General features: G+C 37.5%; 1 protein-coding gene and 1 long non-coding RNA gene across 13 annotated transcripts in view; one reads left to right on the forward strand and one right to left on the reverse strand.

Annotated features, from left to right (window-relative positions):
• LOC140695678 (endogenous retrovirus group K member 7 Gag polyprotein-like) overlaps positions 1 to 18,398 on the forward strand; it is a 448,384-nt gene that overhangs the window by 327,741 nt on the left and 102,245 nt on the right. The gene's annotated exons all lie outside the window — the stretch shown is intronic.
• Positions 1 to 18,398, reverse strand: part of LOC140695679 (uncharacterized) — a 59,322-nt gene that overhangs the window by 12,691 nt on the left and 28,233 nt on the right. Inside the window, exons 3-5 of one of the 5 annotated variants that reach the window (XR_012071455.1) lie at positions 9,972 to 10,125; positions 7,270 to 7,427; positions 6,083 to 6,322 (exon numbers count right to left, since the gene is read on the reverse strand). This is a non-coding gene — a long non-coding RNA (uncharacterized lncRNA). Of the gene's footprint in view, positions 1 to 4,987; positions 5,113 to 6,082; positions 6,344 to 7,269; positions 7,428 to 9,971; positions 10,126 to 18,398 lie in introns of those variants that run through there. The other 4 variants (XR_012071452.1, XR_012071454.1, XR_012071453.1 and 1 more) reach the window with 4 other exon arrangements.

Consider the following 18,398-nt stretch of genomic DNA (forward strand, 5'->3'; position numbering starts at 1 on the left):
AACATTTAGATAAATGAATGTATAAAGGAAATTTAGGTGGCTAATAAATAACTGAAAAATACTCTGCTTGGCAATAAACGAATGAAAGTAAAAACAAGTAAAAATAATTGTCATCTATCAATGAGTGAAATATACACAAAAAAGCTGTGTGTCCAATGCTCATTAGGGTGAAGTGAAATAGACATTCATATGAAATTGGAAAACATCTTGCAGGAAAGTATATTGGAAATATGTGTATCTTTAGAAGTATCTCTATACCATGTTTTAATTCTAGGAATATATTTAGAAAAAAATGCCAAAATTAAAAAGTCACCTTTGTGGGGCAAAAGTCTTACTCAGCACTATTCACTTGGTGAAAGTAGTGAAAGAAATAACTCATGATACATCAATTTCATGGTGTACTATGTAAACATTAGAGTTAGGTTTACTAAGTTTTTTTAAACATAGAAAAGCTGAGACCATGTTTTTAAATTAATTTTAAAAACTGTGAAAATCTGAATATATTATATTATTTTAAAAGCATACATAGAAATAATGTGTAGAAATTATGCCAGAATATTAACAGAGACTAGGGCAGGTAGGATTATAGGTGATTTTGTTTTATATGTCTCTATACTTTTATTTTCCAAAGTTTCCTAGCACAAAACTTCTATAATTGAAAAATAATTTTAAAATATTTTAAACTTTATTTTAAATTGGTAATCATCTAGAACTGATTATGTTTTATACTATGGACTTACAGCTTTTTTTTTAACACCTTTATTGTGATGTGGTTCCTGTACAGTAAACTACATATATTGCAGATGTATAATTTGATGAATTTTGATAGATGTATACACCCATGAAACTATCATCACAATCAAGATAGCTAATGTTTTCATCACTCCCCAAGAGGTGAATTCCCAATTTATCCCCTCCTACATCATTTAACCCCTAGTAAAGCTTTATATGAAGAAATTAATATAGTCTAGTATTACTTTTATTATCTAAGAATGCACATGTAACTTAAGAATTCTAAGTAAAACTGAATTTTAGCACATCACTGAGATTTGTAGGGGAGTGCCCACTATAGGAGTAAGAAGATCTAAAGTCTAAGGAATATTAGCATATCCTTTTAAACACCAGATGTTTTCATTTTAGATTCTGGTCAATGAAAAGAGGTAAGTTACTTGTATTTAATAACCAGATATATATTCCCCTTATTTAGGACTAGTGAAATTGTGGTTGAATGAGCTTGGACAGACACGAGTAAAGGGTATTTGAATTTGATAGACCGGGGTGAGCAGCCTCAGCTACATGGTATCAGAAGGCAGCAGGGCTTCCCAGGAAGGGGTAGGAGAACAATTACAATGGTCCATCTTGTGGTGCTTCGTCCAGGTTCCAGACAGAAAGTTCTTTCTGGCCTTGCTTCCTAGCAGCTTTGGAGACTAACCCCGATTCTTGGGTTGTTAGACACCTTTCCAGTTCTGGCTCTGCCCTCAGCATCCCTGGCACCTAAATTGACCAGCTTGACTATACAAGCTTCTCATCCTCTCGTGATCTGTATCACTGACCAGAGACTGTGAAACTCAGCCGGCACACTGGGGCAGCAGGCCACCGTACAACATTTAATAAGAAAGCCTTCCTATCATTTGTTTCACTTAATTCAAAGCTGAATGAGCTATTGGATTTGGTTCAAAACATGCCCTAATTCTTGGGCTGGTTCTCAGACCTTTAGAAGTGGAAGTCCTTTGAAATTGAAATTGGGTGTTGAGACGGGGGGAAGATACAATAAGAAAATGCATTCTATCTGAACTTCTGCAGCTTTAATCTACTGGCCTATCATTTGTTGAGGTAAAGGTCTGTGTGTTGTAAATTATTTCCACATAGCCTAGCACAGTGCCTGGCATGCAGTATATGCTCAATAAATATTCATCAAGTGAATTTCAAATACTTTATTTTCTGGTTTTAATCCATTCATGTAATGGGGCCATTTCTTTTCTTTTCTTTTTTGACTTAATAATTTAAGAATACAAAACTCACTCCACACTTGAATCCAGAATATGTAAAGAACTACTGTAAATGAATAAGAATGAGACAGATATCCCAGTAAGAAAATGAACGAAAGACTTGAAAAGGTACTTCACCAAAGAGGATATCTAAATGGTCAATAAACGTATGAAAAGGGAGTTCAGTCTAATCATCAAGTAAAAAGCAAAATTACAATTTAATACCACCACACACCCACGAGAATTGCTGAAATAAAAAAAGGCAGACAAAACCTAGCATTGACAAGAATTTGGAGCAAACAGAACCTTCAGTCACTGTCTGTGAGGCTATGTATTGGTACATACATTTTGCAAATCTGTTTGGCAGTATTTACTAAAGATGAGCACACATATCTCCTATGACCCAGCAGTTCTACTCCACGGTACATGCCAAACACAGATGCATGTAGATGTTCATCAAAAGACTGTACAAAAATGTTCATAGCAGCACTATTTGTAGCAGGCAAAAACTGGAAAGTATCTGGTTGCCCATTTAAAAAAAAATGACTAAGTTGAAATGTATTCCCACAATGGAATACTAGCCGGCTATGAGAATGAACAAATTAAAACTACATTAAAAAATACAGATGAATCTCCCAGATGTACATTTGCCAGGCACAAAAGAATGCATACTGTCTGATTCTGATTGGACATAAAGTACAGAAATAAGCAGAATTATATGTTGGTGCTAGCTATCAAGATAGTGGTTACCTTTATTGGGGGGGTTGGGGGGCTAGTGACTAGAGAAGGAACATGTGAGGGACTTTCAGGGTAATGAGGATACTTGTTTTTTGATCTGGGTACTGATTTTATGGTGTACTCTGTAAAAGTTTTTTGAGCTGTGCATTTTGGTGCACTTTTTTTTGGTATGTATGCTATTCTTCAATAAAAATTTAAGAGATTTTTATCTTTTCTTCCCAATTAATTCATCAAATTTTGAAATTGAGCTTACCATGTGATTGTATGAACTTCACCCCAGAGTGTTTCCTGTGAGATCTCTTGATGCAGTGGGAAGCATTCATTCTTAAATTCCCCTGCCTGTAATGTTTTTACAATGGAAGAAGAGACTTGTTGTTGTTGTTGTTTTAGCTTAAAGGAGCAAAGAGAAATATTTTGCTTTGAAGAGCGATTTTTAAAGTTTATTTCCTCTATATGTTTAATCATTTGCTGAACCTCCTCATTCACAGTGGGATAGGAATTTGTACTTTGTTAGGGAGGATAAAAGCAACACAGTTATCAAATAACTAAGATAAGTTATCACATAATCCAGATTGTGAACTGTTGACAAATGACTCTACATTGTAAAGACTTAAGTGATTTTTTTTTATTGTTATAAGGTTAGAAACTCAAGTCCCTATTTGTCAACACTACTATATCCAGCAAAGTGTCTACACAAGCTATTTCCGAGTTCCCATTTTTGATAAGGAGCTATGGTACATGAACACACCTACATTCTTACCTACATGTGTAGAGATAACAAACTCATAAGGTTGCCTGTTGGCCTTTATTGCGCATTCACAGTTTTCCCAACCCTCAGGGTTGTAATTGAAAAAGGCAGGAATGCTTGGACATACTCTGATGCAGGTGCATGTGCTCTATTATTGAGGCCAAGTCTTCTACCTTTGTGTAGATGCAAACCTAGTAGTCAGGGGCCTGTCATATCTATTTCGTATAAAGTACCTTCTGTACTTGTCAAGATCAGTAACTGGTTTTATAGTGATAGAGTGCAGAATTGAGCCTTCAGAATAAAAATGGCTATTTACCTTGTAGACGTACTCCTTCTGACACTCTACCATCAGTGAGCCTAGATTTCTTTCAGAGAGACACTTTTTAAAAACTCTCACCAATTTTTCATGTTACATAGCATCTCTGCCAACTCTCCAGTGTCATTTAATGATATTAACAATAATAATGCATGACTGATTTTAACATTTACGGTTTACAAACTATTTTCCATATGAATTTTCATTTTGGACTTCGACAAAATCCTATAACACAGATATGTCATGTATGACGCCATTTTACAGATGGGAAAACTGAGACTCAGAGACAGAGCCTAGCTCGCACAGCTAAGATGTATCAAAGCCAGGCTCTCCAACCTAGTCCAGAGTTCTTTCTATTTTATTCCACCTCTGTAAGTTTCATGGATATATGTACCTTTCATATCACATGATAGGGTAATAATTATTGATTTAGTACATTATTTATTTCATTCAGTGCATATGACATGCTTTCTGTGTGCCAAATATTAGGCTGCGTATTGGAATACAATGATGAATAAGATAGAAGCAATCTTACCTTGAGGGAGTTCATGGCTAGTGGTGGGATTACAGACAAATAACCTTCCTATTTAAGGGCGTTAAATAGGAAGGTGCCACCTGTTTGTATCCTCTTCTATGTACTCTGCTGGGATATACCGAGGGTGTCATGGGAATACACAGGAAGGGCACATGACTCTGTGTCTAAAGTCTTCTATTAAATGACACCAGAAAATAGAATATACTGAATAGTCTAGATGACCAGTTGGAAGGGGAAAGTAATATTTGAGAAACATGCTTGAAAATTACTTTCATTGGGAAAGGTAGCTATTAGACTAAAGGTGGATAGCCATGGTTCAGAGTCTGGATTTCAAAATGTAACCCTGAAAAAGAAAAGAAGGGAAACGGGCTTATAGTAAAAATTGAATTAAGTTTAACTTTACTGAACACACGTGTAGATATAGACAGCTCTGAGATATCATCAACCACTCATAGTGGAACATTGCCGTTTTGTTTTTAAAGGCTCTCTATAGCAAAATTCCTTTCTCCATCTAACTTTAACCTGTCCTGAAAGAATCAGAATCCCTAAGACTTCCTGGGGCTCAAAATAAGGCTATGTTCTATCCAAAGTGCTTTGAAATTCTGACTAAATGGGAATGTCCAATAGGGTTTGGCTATACAAGTCTATCAGTCATTACTTACATGTACATCCTCCTGTAAGTTCCCAATGGGTAGACACGTCCTTGTGCTTAACGATTGCAGGAAGCAGGTGACTGTTGAGGACAGTGTTTCTGAACCTGAGATCTTTGGAAAGTTTTCCAGGAATCCTTGAATTCCAAGAAATGGTGTGCAAAATTTTAATGGTTCCTTTGTGCATTCCCCTGGGGAATATATCTACAGCTCTCATTAGAGACTTAAAGGGACCTATAGGCTTTCCCCTATATATCCTCCCCTCAGAAAAATAATTAGGAACTGATGTTTGGTGGTGGGAGGCAATAAAACAGCTTTTTGAACATCAGATGATTTGGATACATCATAGAAACTAGGCATCTAAAGAAACATCCTGTTGTAGCCAGCCTCCAAGATGGCCCCCAGTCATCCCTTTCACATTGTACCAGGGTTGATTTCTGTGACCAAGAGAATACAGCAGAAGCAATGGTGTATCACCTCAGAGATTAGGTTATGGAAGACTGTGGCTTATGTCTTGAGTGTTGTGTCTCTGATTGCTCACTCTGCGGGGAGGGAGCTGCCAAGTCATGAAGATGCTTAGACAGCCTATATGGAAGCCATTGTGGTAAGGCTTGGAGGACTCCTGCCAACAGTCAGTAAGGAACCAAAGACTGCCAACAACCAAGTGAGTGACTGTTGAAAGATTCCCTAGTCCCGGCTGAGCCCTGAGATGACTGGCAGCTTGATGGTAAGCTCCTGAATGTTGCTAAACCCCAACCACCCAGCTGGGCTCCTGCATTCATGATCCTCAGAAACTGTGTAAGATCATAGATGTTTGTTCTTTTAGGCAGCTACATTTGGGGAAAATTTGCTACACAGCAATAGATACCTAATGCACATTATCTTGACTAATCACTATAAAAGAAAAAGGAGTATATGAAAAATGATGTGTTTGTAAAATATCAAGCTTCCCTGTTAATGCTGGGGAGTTGGGTTTGGAAATAAGCATGTGCAAATCCCTTCTTTCCTCCTCTTGGTAAATAGTGCAGTGTGGCCATGCGCAGCAAGCACTTGGGGACCGGTGTGATCCCCACAGCAAGGAACGACCCCAGGACAGAAACAAACAAGTTTTCTTTAAGTGATTTCTTTGTTTTCTTTTAAAAGGCACCCACTTTCAAATATATCCTGGGGAAATCTTTCTTGTATTTCCTCCAAGCATAATCAATTCAACAGAGAATTCAGGCTTTGCCAGTGATCATGGGAGGTACTTCTCATAGTCCTCCAGTAGACTTCACAGCTGTTAGTTTGCTGTAGCAGTGGCTTGCTTAAATGGTGGCCCACTTGAATGGTGCTTGTGCTGGTAGCATTCTGTGAAGGAGAAACTTTCCACTTAGAATGGAAAGAGGAAGAATACAGCTCAATTCTGTGATTATTGGACATAGCAAAGAAATAATAAAAAACCCAATGAAATAAGCCCTGTTGCTTTCAGTGAAAGGAGCTTAATAAAATGGATAAATTCTCCCAACAGCAACAATTGTTATCTTTTTCGTGTTACCATTGTGGTTCCTTCTTTATTAGGAACCCAGCTGTTCCAGTTCTTGGGCCGCCAAGGGCATTTTTTGAAAACAGTATTTTAAAACTGCGTAGGGACTCGTTAGTGAAATGTGCGATCAGTTGATTCAACCTTATTTTTAAATAAAATAGAATTTAAAATTTCAGAGTGTAACACATAATAAGGTAAGGAATTTCTTTTTTGGTTTAGCTTTTTTTTAGCCATATGTATATTTTTTATGTCTGTAGGTACTACATGAGATGTAAAATATATTTTTTACTGTGGCTTGTAGTCAAAATGCTTGAAAGCCATTATCCTGTAGCATTTTGATTTTGGAAAAATATTTTTAAAATCCAGCTTTGGGGAAGATTTCAGTGATGGACTATTTTGTGAGGGGAGGCCTGGGCAGTGGTGGCAGTGCCACACAGGGATGGAATGGGTTTTCCCAAAGAAAATGAGTATTTTGCTCCCAGTTACTCTGCAAAATCCTTAGTCCTCAGGCAAGAAAAGAGGTGCCCTTTTGAAGAAGGGCAGAGTATACGGAGCAAGAGACTTTTTCCTTTTGTTGGTGTTGGGAGGATCTGAGACTTGTCTTTGAAACAGGGATTGAGTCGATGTGGGTTCCAGCCATGTGGCAGTGGCCAGGACAAGTAGTACGTGTCCATCAGTGGCAGTGGTGGCTGGAGAGGGTGGCATGCTTGTAGAGCTTCCAGAAGGCACACCTCAGGCCCCCAAGCAAGTGCGGAGAGAAGCTGAGACTGACCTTTAGACCAAGGGAGTTGAGTTCCTCCCAGGAGCCTGAGCAGAGGGCACTGGCAGCAGAGCAGAGGAAGCTGAGTTTGAGAGTGGGGGTTATTCTCACAGAGCTAGCAAGGCCAAAGGACTGATGGGAATGTTCCAGAGCCCATGTGAGGCAGAACCCTAGAAAGTGCCAAAAAAGTACTGACTGGTGAGTCCTGGGGGCCAGGGTGGGTGGGGCCTTCTAGAGAAAAGCTAATTTCCAGCAAATGAGCTTGGGCTGGCATCAAGGAGTAGACATTGGAGCCATTTTACGTGAACATACAGGTTCTGAACTTCATGCCCCTCCTCTCGGAGGCAGATCTCAGGGCAGACAGCAGAGCTGGGGTGATTCCTTAGTTAGCACTTGATGCTGAGAAATAAATATATAGACAGTCGTCTTCGAGGGTCAACCCAGCTGCATGGCCATCCGCATAACTAAAAGAAGTCTCAGAGCTTATCGTGTTATCAGGAGCCTTTCTTTGGGTTGAGCGTTATGTTTTCCTTTAGACCTCTTTTAAGATGGAGCAGCCATGGGAGGAATAATACCGTTTATAATACGACTTTGTAGTAATAAGTGAATCAGATTCTTTCCTGAAGTGAGTTGAGTATCACAAAGTACTTGGTGGAGAAGGGAAAATGGTGAAGAAAAGGGTCAGTGAGGACATACTTTGCAGTTTTTCCAAGAGGCTGGCCTTGGTAATATGTTTGTGTGAATGCCTCTTTCTGAGCTTGGACACTGCAGCCCATCCATCAGGCTGTACCTGGGGGATGGTGGTGGTGGCAGTGGTTGGGTGTGGGGTAGGGGAGGGGAATATGAGACCAAGGGCAAAATTTTGCATGATGTGGAAGTAGACCATTCAGCCACACATACTTAACAGAATGTCTACTGCTAGGTGCAAAGTTCTGTGCTGAGCAATAAACATAATTACCCCCATAATTTATAATCTAGTTGAAAAGGAGGACATATGTAGTGAAAGATGCCTGATAATAGAAGGCAAGTGAACATGTTATTTACATGATATTTAGAGAGGTTTCTAGTAGATTTTTCAGCATCAAATTCCATGATGTTGCATTTTTTTTTCTGGACCCAATGCCAAAATATCTCAAATTCAGATCTTTCTTACTTCTGCTGGCAAAATGTAAACACCATTCATTCATGCATTTGTTCTTTCACCAACTAGACCCAGTACCAGCTATGAAGCCTCTATGTTAAGTATTTTGGGGGGAAGGATGTCTGGAAACTAGCATGCTCCAAACACCTCTCTACATGTAAAATTTTCAGATGAGAACAAGGTTGATTTGGGTCAAATGAGGTTCTTGAAGTAAAAGCAAAGTAATTGCAAATAAGCTACAACTCCATGGCTTGCAGTGGAAGCAATGTAGAAATGACCCTTCAGTAAATTAGAAGTGGTGAGGACTTTGGTAATTAAAGTCTCTTCCCTGCAGCTCGCCCAGCATTCAGGAAGCAAGGGTAGCTTTTATCAAGGGCTCATAAATAAACATAGAGCTTGCCAGTCCTTAGAGATGGAGGAGTCATCCTTGAGTGTGCTATGTGCAGGGCTCTGAGATAAGTGATGACCCTCTTGTCACCCTGATGGAGAATATATTAGCTTCTTTAGACCAAGAACTATAGTGATTTTAGCAGTACAATTATAAGGAGTGACTACCGGGACTTGCATAAACCAAGCTTATTTAAATAATGTTTCAGAAAGGAACATATGCTACTATTAAAGAGTCGTGATAGAACAACTGTAATCCCATAAGGTAAAGCTAGTTGAGAATATTCATGTTTGCTTTCAGATTGAGTCCATTATTTATGTGGAGTAATTAAATGCCTCTATAAGTTGTCTATTCCAGGGGAGACTCTTGAAACTTTTATTACTTTCATTCCCAAACTTGTTAGTTATCTCAAGATTGGGAGAATGCTAGTCGTACATAAAGTCTGTGATGATATTGAAATTGATTCAGTTAACTCACTGATCAGATTTCTTGAATGCCTGTTATATGCAGATTATACAGTTGGTACTGCATGATGTATACATGTGGACAAGGGAAAACTTCTGTCTTTTAGGTGCTGAGATCTGATAAGAAAGAATCATGAATGTAAAGACATGCAGTTACAAAGTTGAGAAAGCAAAGGAGGATCAACTTAAGTTGGTGTGGTCGAGTGAGTGTATGAGTAAATGAACTGGAATTTGAGAAAAGGATGGAATTCTAGTTGTGTGAACACTGGGGAAGAGGGTCCTTCATGGAGAAGTAACAAAATGAATGAAGGCCAGGATTGAGGTAGAAAAAAGCTCATTAATGGAATAGTGGTGAGCACTTCAGAACAGCCGGAGGCCATCTCACTGCTGTGCCCCATGGCTGTCCCTGTCTGCCTCGTCCTAGTCCCTCACAGCCCTGCCTACTGGAGAAAAAGTAGCAGTTTGCGCTGAGCAACAGTAAGCAAGGAAAGAAAAAGCTTTCCTCTTCCCAAGGAACAGGCGCATCTAATACGGGATTTCTGTTGGCAGTGCCTGAAGCCTATGGAGTTAATTGGCACTTTAGTCAGCATGTGAGGGGTGAGAGAAGACATTTGGAAAGCAGTAGGCCTTCCAGCATTCCTCCAAATACGAGGAAGTGGGGCCAACAGCCCGCTCTCCCTAGTTTCTTTGAGTTTCAGTGTGTACAGAGGCCTTGCCTTACCTTTGCTCCCTGGAGAGGGCGGCTGCTACTGGGACGCTGCGGGGAGGAACTTGGAATCTACTCCTGTGGTCAGCCAATCAGCGACCCAACGTTTTCAGAGGCTCCAGGGAGGAGCAAGGAGAGTGATCACTGCTGTAATATTCCAGGGTGGCTGCTGAGTCAGAAGAATAAACAAAATGCTTCAGAAGACAGACTATTTCACATCTTTCTTGATTATCCTTTTATTCTCCCAGTTCTTACCACTCAGCCCACGAAACCCTCCTTCTTGATGTAATTTTTCTTATGTAATGTTTCTTATGTAAATGTCATGTCTTATTTAATGTTAGGAAAAGACTGATTTGGGATCATATGGGTGCAAATTATATAAATGTGGCTGATAGTCTTTTTTTGATAGCAAGACAAACATCTTAATTACCTCTTAATATAAGCAGTTTTTTTTTTTCAATTGTTCCATGGTTCTCAACCCAGACTTCACATTAGAATTACCTGGTGGGCTTTAAAAAAAATCCCAGTTTCCAGGCTGCTTTCCGGTCAATTATACCAGGACCTTGGGATTAGGACTCAGTGTTCTTTACAGTTCTATGGGTGATTAGAGTGTGTAGCTAATGCTGACCACACTGTTCCTGAGGATGAATAATAAACCCAAACTGGTAGTGGGTAAAAATATATGTGCATCTAATGTGTAAGTAAGTATCAGATTATTAGAAGTTCTCAACAAATGTATTTCTACTTCTAAAATAGTCCCTTAAGAAGTGACCTCCATATATTTGATTTAGAGTGTTATTTTAGTGATGTCTTTCTGTTAGTAACGTGAAATATGTTGCATATAAACTTCTGGAAACCGTGGCATTATTTACAAACATGCCAGAGAATGCAGCAGATTTTACAAAGGTTTATGAAAACAATATGCTTCATTTTTGTTAGTATAGAAACAGCTTCCAAATTAGCCTCCTGTTAAGAAGAAAGCCCAGAGAGTAGAAGCTAGAAGAGTCTGATTCCTTATTCACTCTCAGCTGTTGTGAGTCCCTTATTTCCAAAACCTATGCCATCTTTGGCTGTTTTCTCTCTTGACCATGTGATCAAATGCAAGATCTGCTGCATCTATTTCCATTTTCCTTGTATACCTTCATCATTTCTCCATTTTCATGATTACTATCCTAAATCAGACTCTTACTATCTTTTGCCTTGGTAATTGTCATACGCTCTGCACCTCATTTTTCTTATATGTAGCCTCCAGCCCAAAGATCTGAGGGTATCTTGACTTCACTCACCTACAGTGGTTCTCCACTGCCCACAGAAATAACACAACTCATCAGCCAAGCATTCAAGCTCTCTGTCATCTGGCCCCAGACCTGTTTTCCAAGGCCACTCCCTTTGTGCACGGTTATGTGGAACTCATCTAGCTGCTCAGTCGTCCCCAGATGTGGCTGTTTTTCCCTGCCATCAGGACTGTTGCTCATGCTGGTGTTTCTGCCAATGCCCAAATCCTATCCAGTGTGGAAAGCTCAAATTTCATCTGCTTCACAAAACCCTGAACCTCACAGCTAAAAGTAATATTTTCCTACTGTGACTGCAGCACTTTATCTGGACCACTTTTTAAATATTTCTCAAAAGCCCTTTAATCCTTCTGAGTCTCTTTTTACTTATTTGTAACAGGGAAACAATAATACCTCCCTAAAAGATGGCTTTTGAAGTAAATAAGATCATACATGTAAAAAGCCCAATACACAGTAGAAAGACTTTTTTTTCGATCTTTCCTTCCTTCTCTCTTTTTCCTTCCTTCCTTCCTTCCTTCTTTTATATATTTGCTTTCTTGTCCATTATATCTTTGTAATTTCCTTGTGGACAGGGTCCTGTGACTGATAAATTCTTGTTTTTTACACAATTCTTATGGTAAAGTTTTGTACATGTAAGCACTTGCTTACATGTTTGACATGAAAGGCTGCAGTATTCCTGACTTGCTGTAGAGATTATAATTGAAGTTTAGAAGAAGAGATGCAGATCAAATGTCCAATTATTACTTTGATAGCTGAATAGTAATAATAATTATTACTATTAAGTTAAAATTATCCTATTTATTACCCCCAAATTTACTGAGGAAATCTTTATTATTTTGAGAAATCAGGAGTCAGCTTAGGTGAACTGATTTAGGTCAGACAGCTTCTAAGCATTAGGAATGGATTCAGACCAAGTTCTCTCCAGTTTGAAAGCACCTGTTACTCTAGCATTCCAGGATGGGTTAGATTCTCCCTAAGGTCATGTCTGCCTGGTGGCAATCATTTCAGATGGTCCTTCGTTTGTCACTATTATCTATGTCTCAGGCCACAGGAAGGCATGAAATAGACATGACAGGAAGTTGGTGAGAAGAAATTCTGAACAGAGTGGCTAGGATTGGGTAGACCAGGTCTAAAGAGTAAAGGGAGTAAGCAGGCTCTGGTTATTACCCCATCTGCATTCTTCCTGAGTTCACTTTCAAGACCTAAACCAACACCTGCTGTGGCTGCAACCTTAGGGCTGGCACAGGTCAGTGAGCCTTTAAAAGGCCAGCATGGATTTCTACTTTTTCTCTTCCCCAGTTCACTTTCTGTTCATTCTTACTTTTCATGTGCTCAGTGGTTGCCTTCTCCCCAAGGGATCTTTGGCCCTAAAAAGCTAAATGTTTCTTTTGCCAGTGGTTATTTTCTGTGTCTCTGGTTCTCTTTTAGAGACTCTCCCTTTGATGTTGTTCCATGGGGTGTCCTTCCCTAGTTGCTGTTGAAGGAACAGGAGGTCCTGTTACCACATCCTTACCTCCACCCATCACCCAAGATGGAGAAACATTTCTTTCTGAGGAATTTGGCTTTGGGACACATTGATTTTACTCTCTTTAGTGGCCTTGACATGGGAGGGTCAATGTTTAGAGAGGGAAGAGAGTGAAACTGATGTGCCTGGGACACGTAGATGAGAGACTGTGAGCTCCAGGGGAAAAAAGGAGACAGTGTATAGCTACCTTGATTCTTGACAGCTTTCTAGTTGGATTCTAATCCCACAGGAGGCTTAGCTGCTTCTCTAGCTCTGAGTTCTATAAACTAATCCTCTAACCTTTTAATAATTTCCTCCTTTCAGCTTAAGCTAACATGAATAGATTCTGTTTGTTACAGCCAAACAATCCTCTGAGAGTTAACTAATTTTTAAACCATTCTTAGAATTCAAGCTTAATTTGCTTTTGCTCAAGATAAGTCACTAATCTGTGTTGGGTACCTGTGATTCCATTCTTTATTAGGATCTATAGTTGACCTGTACGGTGTGTTTCATAGTCCTCAGTGTCTCTTCTACATAACTGCTTATTTATGGAGCTTCACCATTTTTAAAATATTTTGGTTGCACAGCAAACACATTTCACTTGATCTTTCAATTCTGTGATGGTACACCTAGGCCAACACTTCTATTCTTGGAGGTCACACCTTTTCTTTCTTCCTTTCTTTTCCTTGCACCCCTCCCTCCCTCTTCCGCTTCCTCCCCTCCTTTCCTACCTTCCTCTTTTCTTTCTTACTTTCTGTCTCTCTCTCTCCTTCTTTTCTTCCTTCCTTCCTTCTTTCCTTTTTTCCTTCTTTATGATATCAGGGAGTGAAGAATTAGGGAGAACAGCATAGAATTGGAAACTAGACGGCATCCTTCATCCCACTTACTGAATCAACTGAGCCCAGTCACCTCACCTCTCAGGGTCTCACTTTAAGTAAAGTGAGGAAACTATACCCGTGTCTCTTCCAGCACGGAAATCCTGTGATTCAATGATTCTGTCCCCATTCTGGAATATAGTATGTAATGATAGAAATTACTGGAAAATTTGTTCAGAATACATGTTTTCAAACTTATTTGACCATGAAATACTTTTTAAATGACTACATATTGGTAGAACACCAGCACTAGCTCATGGGATATAGTATGCACTTAGATTAAAGAGGACAAAAAATGGTCTATGGTAATTGCTGCTAGGAATGATGAAAAACAATTCCAATTTTAACTCGGTACAGGACCAAAACAATAATACAAATGAAATAGATTGTCATTTTCATGTATATCAGGAAAAATTTTTAAAAGACAACAATAGCTGAAATAAGGTAGGTTACATAACAAAGAGCAATTAATTTTAAGAGGCAATGTGTATCAATAAAACTAGCAGTTAGATACGACCGAAACATTGATGTTTAGATTCTACCTCATGCATTTATGATTCATTCAGTTTCCTGGGTTTCTTTCAATTTCTTCAATGCAAATTCTTGCACGACAGTAATACTTACAGAAATCTCTTTAAATACATTAAGTATCTTTTAGAAGATGCAATGTTATTGGAAATTTTTTTCTTGGAACACCTCAAGATTTTGCAGTTTGAGAAAAGCTGGCCTAGGTGAACCTAAATACCATATAGGTTTCCAGTAAGTAGCCAATTTTTCCCCTCCTCTTCCCTCTGTTACCCACATGCTTGTGTGCACAGTTATTAAATTAATTTATTCTCTTCTGGGCTTTTTTACTTTGTGACACTACATAGATTTTGTAGCAGTAAGTGTGGCACTGAAATTTTGCAGACATTGATGGTCCCCATATAGGTTTAATCTTACGTGACTACGTTATACCCCTTGAGAATAGTTTTGCTGTTTAAGGGATTTTCACTGAAACTAGTATGTATGATTAATGTATAATGCCACCTATGAAGAACTTGGAATATGTACATTAAAAGAATTATAATATGCACTTAATTACTGGTTTGTTTCTTTCATTTATCTTGAGGAAAACTTGATGGCTGTGGCATGGCCATTTTGTGACTAATCCCTCATGTAATAAATCTAAGCTTCAATTATCTTGAATGAATTGATCTATTAAAGAAATCTTTTGGCTTAGTGCTGAACTACATTTCCTAGTCAAGGAGCCAAACATCATGAAGAAACTTCCATCAGTGTATAACAGCAGCTTCATCATTTCAGTGTTTTAAACGTCTACCTTCAGGGATAAATATATGGATCCTAGAAACATCAGAGCTTCCAAGATCTCATTGCAAATACATGAGTGAGTAGGGGTGTACTAGGATGGAGAGATTGCTAATTTCCAAAGGTGGAATTACTGTGTTAAAATATAATGCTGCTTTCAGCAATAAAAGCCCTTCCTGGTACAATTTCACTATCTTGAACAAAATTTTATTTGATCCATTAAAAACAAAAGGATGAATGTAGATGCCAACATTGCAGCAATAAGTAATAACTGGAAACATCTCCTTATAGCACTTGTTACTAGTATATTTTTCTTACCACTTATACTAATATTAATTATTGTGGTCTTAATATTGGCAACAGAGAGCAAATAGTGTGGTTTAGTGAAGTTGGGCTCACACTTGTAGGCATTCAGAAATGCATATTTTGAGGACACACACACACTCACACACACTTCAATTCAGTGGGAAACTGTGTTTAGTTCAAAGAACAATATGATCAACAATTTAAACTTATATGTGCATCTGTGTCTGCCTGAGTGTTGTAAGAAGGAAAATGATTCTTTTTTCCTTTTTTTCACTGAAATATAATTGACTCACAATATTATATAGTTTAAGGTGTACGACATAGTGACTTGATATTTTTATACATACAAAATGATCACCGCAATAAGTCTAGTTACCATCTGTCACCATGCAGAGTTATTATAATATATTTGACTATGTTCCTTATGCTGTATATTACATCCTCATGACTTATTTATTATATTATAACTGGGAGTTGGTACCTCTTACTTTCCCTCACATATTTCACTCCTTCCCTCTGGCAGCTGACTGTCCTCTGTATCAGTGAGTCTGTTTTGTTACATTTGTTCATTTATTTTATTTTTAGATTCCACATGTAAGTGAAATCATGAAGTTTTTGTCTTTCTCTGTCTTATTTCACTAAGCAAAATACTCTCTAGGGCCATCTGTATTTTTGCAAATGGCAATATTTCATTCCTTCTTGTGACTGAGTAATATTCCATTGTGTATATATATATACCACAGCTTCTTTATTCATTAATCTGTTAACCTAAGCAACACAGGTTGCTTCCATATCTTGACGCTATGTATCTTTTTGAATTAATGTTTTTGTTTTCGTCAGAAAATTACCCAGAAGTAGAACTGCTAGACTATATGGTAGTTCCGATTTTAAGTTTTAGAGAAACCTCCATAATGTTTTCCGCAGTGATTATATCAATTTATGTTCCCGCCAACAGTGCATGAAAGTTCTCTTTTCTCCATATCCTTGCCAAACTTTTTGATAACAAACTTGTTATTTGTTATCAAAAAGATAACAAATATTCTGACAGGTGTGAGATAATATCTCACTGTGATTTTGACTTGCATTTGCCTGATGATTAGTGATGTTCAACATCTTCTCATGTGCCTGTTGTATGTCTTCATAGGGAAAATGTCTGTTCAATTCCTTTGCCCATTTTTAAATCAGGTTGTTCGTTTTTATGCTGTTGAGTTGTATGAGTTCTTTGTATATTTTGGAATATGAGATATATCATTTTCAAGTATCTTCTCTCATTCAGTAAGGGGCCTTTTCATCTTGTTGATAGTTTCCTTTACTGTGCAAAAGCTTCTTATTTTGATGTAGTTGCATTTGTTTATTTTTGCTTTTGTTTCCCTTGTCATAGATCATACTATGACAAAGAGCATACTGCTTATGCTGTCTTCTAGGAGTCTTATGGTTTCAGGTCCTACATTAATGTCCTTAATTCATTTTGAGTTTATTTTTGTATATGGTGTGATAAAGTAGTCCAGTTTGATTCTTTAACATGCAGCTATCCAGTTTTCCAAACACCATTTATTGAAGAGATTGTCTTTTCCCCATTGTATATTCTTGCCTCCTTTGTCATAGAATAATTGGCTTTATAAATGTGGGTTTATTTCTGATTTCTCTATTCTACTTCATTGCTTTATATGTCTGTTTTTGTGCCAGTATTATACTGTTTTTATCATTTAATTAATTAATATTGAGGTATAATCGATTTAAAGCATTGTATTAGTTTCAGGGTACAGCAAAGTTATTCAGTTATACATATATATGTATAGAACTATATTATTCCTTTCTATTATTTTCCATTATAGTTTATTATAAGATATTGAATATAGTTCCCCTGTGCTATACAATAAAACCTTGTTATTTATTTTATACATGATATTGTGCATCTGTTAATCCCATACTCCCAATTTATCCCTCCCCCACCCTTCCCCCTTTGGTAACCATAAGTTTGTTTTCTGTCTGTGAGTCTGTTTTTGTTTTGTAAATAAGTTCACTTGTACTATTTTTTTTAGATTCCACATATAAATGATATCATGTATTTGTCTTTCTCTGTCTGACTTACTTCACTTAGTGTGATACTCTCCAGGTCCATCCACGTTGCTGTAAATTCCATTATTTCATTCTTTTTATGGCTGAGTAATATTCCGTTGTAGATGTGTATACCACATCTTTATCCATTCATCTGCTGATGAACATTTAGGTTGCCTCCATATCTTGGCTATTGCAGATAGTGCTGCTATGAATGTTGAGGTGCATGTATCTTTTCGAATTAGAGCTTTTTTCTTTTCCAGATATATGCTCAGGAGTATCATTGCTGCATCATATGGTAACTCTATTTTTATACTATTTTGACTACTCTAGCTTTGTGGTATAGTTTGAAATAAGGGAATGTGATACTTACAGATTTATTTTTCTTTTTTAAGATCTATTTGAGATCGTTGTGTTTCCATGCAAATTTTAGAATTATTTGTCTAGTTTTGTGAAAAATGTCATTGGTATTTTGATAGGAATTGCATTGAATGTGTAGATTGCCTTGGGTAGTATCATCATTTTAACAATATCAAGTTTCCAATCCATAAGTATGATATATCTTTCCATTTCTTAATGTCATCTTCAGTTTCTTTCATCAATGTCTTATGGTTTTCCGAGTACATGTATTTTACTTTCTCAGTTAGATTTATTCCTAGGTATTTTATTCTATTTGATGTGATTATAAATGAGATTGTTTCCTTAATTTCTTCTTCTGATGGTTTGTTTTTAGTGCATAGAAACACAACAGACTTTTGAGCACTAATTTTGTATCCTGCAAATTTACTTCATTCATTAGTTCTAGTAGTATTTTTAGGTGATATCTTTAGGTTTCTCTCTATATACTATCATAATTATAATTAAATTTACCACTTGTTTATAATGAGGGAAGAAAATATATACCTTAGTTCAAAATCCAACATGTAAATTCTTTCTGGAATAGGATGACATATAAGTAAATAAATAATTTAAAGACATTTAAAAAATAGACTTTATTTTAGAGCATTTTTGGGTTCACATCAAAATTGAGAAGAAGGTACAGAGATTTTCCATATACCCATATACCCACTGTCCCCTCATGCATAGTCTCCCCCATTAT

This window comes from Vicugna pacos, chromosome 3, assembly GCF_048564905.1.
Source record: "Vicugna pacos chromosome 3, VicPac4, whole genome shotgun sequence".
Lineage (NCBI taxonomy): Eukaryota > Metazoa > Chordata > Mammalia > Artiodactyla > Camelidae > Vicugna > Vicugna pacos.